The sequence below is a fragment of the Suncus etruscus genome, chromosome 13 (genome assembly GCF_024139225.1).
Source record: "Suncus etruscus isolate mSunEtr1 chromosome 13, mSunEtr1.pri.cur, whole genome shotgun sequence".
Taxonomy (NCBI): Eukaryota; Metazoa; Chordata; class Mammalia; order Eulipotyphla; family Soricidae; genus Suncus; species Suncus etruscus.
The window spans coordinates 13,342,825-13,346,261 of record NC_064860.1 but is presented as its reverse complement, the minus strand read 5'-3'; the positions used below and the strand labels follow the sequence as shown (position 1 = coordinate 13,346,261).

Genomic DNA, 3,437 nt, shown 5'->3' with positions numbered 1-3,437 from the left:
CCCGGGTTTGGGGTATGATCCCTAGCATCCCTATGTCCACCCCCTCACCCCAGCCTGCCAGGAGTGATTCCTGAATCATCGCCATTGCCGGGTGTGGCCTCCCAAAAAACAAACAAAATGGTAGTTTTCATAGAATAAAAAGTTATTTAATTCTTTCATAGTTAAAATCAAGCATGCCTATCTAGTTCAATCATGTTTTAATGTAGATTAAAAGATTAAGTTTTGAATCAGATTAAGTTTTGAATAGATGATAGTTTTACTTCAAACAGTCTAAGATTTATTCTTAGCAATATTATATTTATAACCTAGATCTACTTATTTTGGGGGGTGTGGGATACCAAATTCTAGGTGGTCAGTGCTGCAGGGCTTATTTCTGGTTCTGTGCTCAGAAAGCACTACCATAGTGCTGGGGACTGAATAAAATCAGATGTGTGTGAGGCTGACTTTGTAAAAATTTTATAAAATAGGAATATAGTGCCTGCTTCAGCAACACATATACTAAAATTGGAATGATACAGAAAAAATTAGCATAACCCCTGAGCAAAAATAACATGCGAATCTTTTTTTTCGGGCCATGCCCGTTTTGATGCTCAGGGGTTACTCCTGGCTAAGCATTCAGAAATTGCCCCTGGCTTGGGGGGGACCATATGGGACGTGGGGGCTTGAACCCTGGCCCTTCCTTGGCTAGCGCTTGCAAGGCAGACACCTTACCTCTAGCACCACCTCGCCAGCCCCAACACGTAAATTTGTGAAGTGTTCCATATTATAAAAAAGGGGGATATAGTCTTTTTTGTAAATGTATATGTATATCTGTATGAACATACATAAGTCTATACATATATACATACATCCATAAATATATTTTTTGGTTCTGGGGTTATGCCCAACAGTGCTCAGGGATTACTCTTGGTTTTATGCTCAGGGATCACTCTTGACAGGCTCAGGGAACTGTATGTGATGTCAGAATCAGCCACATGTCAGGCAAGTACCCTACCCACTGGGCTATAGCTCTGGCCCTGGAATATCCTTACATTCATCTACAGTTGCCGGGTAAAATATAGGATACAAGGTTAAGTTTTTTTGTTTTTGTTTTTTGGGCCAGGGGTTACTCCTGGCTGTCTGCTCAGAAATAGCTCCTGGCAGGCACAGGGGACCATATGGGACACCGGGATTCAAACCAACCACCTTTGGTCCTGGATCGGCTGCTTGCAAGGCAAACACCGCTGTGCTATCTCTCCGGGCCCATAATTTTTTAACTGTTCTTTAATTATGCCTTGTGCAGCATGTAAGACTTATACTTTGTTTTTTCTTGGGTGTGCACCTGATGCTTGGGGGATGGGACCATGCAATGCTGGAAAGTGAATCTAATACTCCAATGTGCAAAGTTTGTATCCAACCACTTGAGTTCCCACACCCCAAAATTTGTCATTGTTTTTTGGAAGAGCATAGGACTGTGATCATGGTTTATTCCTGGCTCTGCATTGTGACTCATTTCTGGAAAACTAATGAGATCATAATAGGTGCTAGGGAATCTAACCTGGGTTGGTCAAGTACTGTAAAGCAAGAAAAAGCAAGAAGTGCATTCATTACCTGTGATACTATATAGCTTGGGTTCAGACCCAGATTTTGATTGTTTATTAATTCAATGTAACTTGATGTTCCTAATTCTTTCTTTCATTCGTTTTCTTTTCTCCCTCCCTCCCTCCCTCCCTCCTTCCTCCCTCCTTCCTCCCTCCCTTCCTCCCTCCCTCCCTTCCTTCCTTCCTCCCTCCCTTCCTCCCTTCCTTCCTTCCTTCCTTTCTTCCTTCCTCCCTCCCTCCCTCCCTCCCTCCCTCCCTCCTTCCTTCCTTCCTTCCTTCCTTCCTTCCTTCCTTCCTTCCTTCCTTCCTTCCTTCCTTCCTTCCTTCCTTCCTTCCTTCCTTCCTTCCTTCCTTCCTTCCTTCCTCCCTCCCTCCCTCCCTCCCTCCCTCCCTCCCTCCCCCCCTCCCTCCCTCCCTCACCTCCCTCCCTCCCTCCCTCCCTCCCTCCTTCCCTCCCTCCCTCCCTTCCTTCCCTCCCTCCCTTCTTTCTTTCTTTCTTTCTTTCTTTCTTTCTTTCTTTCTTTCTTTCTTTCTTTCTTTCTTTCTTTCTTCTCTTTCTTTCTTTCCTTTCTTTCTTTCCTTTCTTTCTTTTCTTTTCTTTCTTCTTTCTTTCCTTCTTTCTTTTTTCTTCCTTTCTCATACCCAGCAGATCTCAGGGTTTATTCTTGGTTGTTTTCAGGAATTATATGTGGTGCCAGAGATTGAACACCAGACAGCCATGTGGTCATAAGGCAAGCACCCTACCTACTAGAGTGGCCCAAGACTTTTCTTTCTAGCCTTATACCAAGTAGCCAAATACAGGTCCTATCACTAAGAGAAGTACCATAGATAAGAACTAACAGTTTCAGTTGAGGGCCAGAGTTCACTCAGCATAAAAAATGTGACCAAATTTTACTAATTGGCACCTGTTCTAATTCACCATAGCTTTAATACAAGTATTATATTTTAAGTCCCTCTATGCCACCCTTTTTCAAGAAATAACCCTAGTTCACAGAATAAAATGAGTCTATGATTTGCACACACACATATGTATATATATATGTATATATACACCCACAAGTTCTTTCCAAATCTTATTAATTACTTCAATACTTCCTTTTATATAATAAAAAATTACCACCTTTGTTCTCTAAAAGAAAGAAAAAGAAAGAAAAAGAATTTCATCAATTATAACTAATTAGGAGTTAAGGTCTCTTCCAAAAAGTTTGATTTTTGTGAAAGATTTAGAGTGGAGAGAGAGAGAGAGAGAGAGAGAGAGAGAGAGAGAGAGAGAGAATAGAAGTTAAGGCATATTGAATACTGCATGAGTCCGAGAGAGAGAGAGAGAGAGAGAGAGAGAGAGAGAGAGAGAGAATAGAAGTTAAGGCATATTGAATACTGCATGCGTCCTAGAGAGAGAGAGAGAGAGAGAGAGAGAGAGAGAGAGAATAGAAGTTAAGGCATATTGAATACTGCATGCGTCTGAGAGAGAGAGAGAGAGAGAGAGAGAGAGAGAATAGAAGTTAAGGCATATTGAATACTGCATGCGTCCGAGAGAGAGAGAGAGAGAGAGAGAGAGAGAGAGAATAGAAGTTAAGGCATATTGAATACTGCATGCATCCTGTCCTGGTTTGGCTCCTGAGCACTGAGCTAGGGATAGTACTGCTGGTCTGTCCCTGCTTCCCAATTCTCACTCATTTATTCATAACATTCTCTCCAAAAAAGAAGCAATGCATCATACTCATGTAACAGTTTTATTTTTTGTTTTTCGAGTCACACCCGTTTGATACTCAGGGGTTACTCCTGGCTAAGCGCTCAGAAATTGCACTGGCTTGGGGGGACCATATGGGACACCGGGGGATCAAACCCTGGTCCTTC

At 42.3% G+C, this 3,437-nt stretch overlaps 1 pseudogene; it reads left to right on the top strand.

Moving 5' to 3' along the window:
- Nucleotides 1-474: 474 nt before the first annotated feature.
- On the top strand, nt 475-568 carry LOC126026915 (uncharacterized; annotated as a pseudogene).
- Nucleotides 569-3,437: the final 2,869 nt, after the last annotated feature.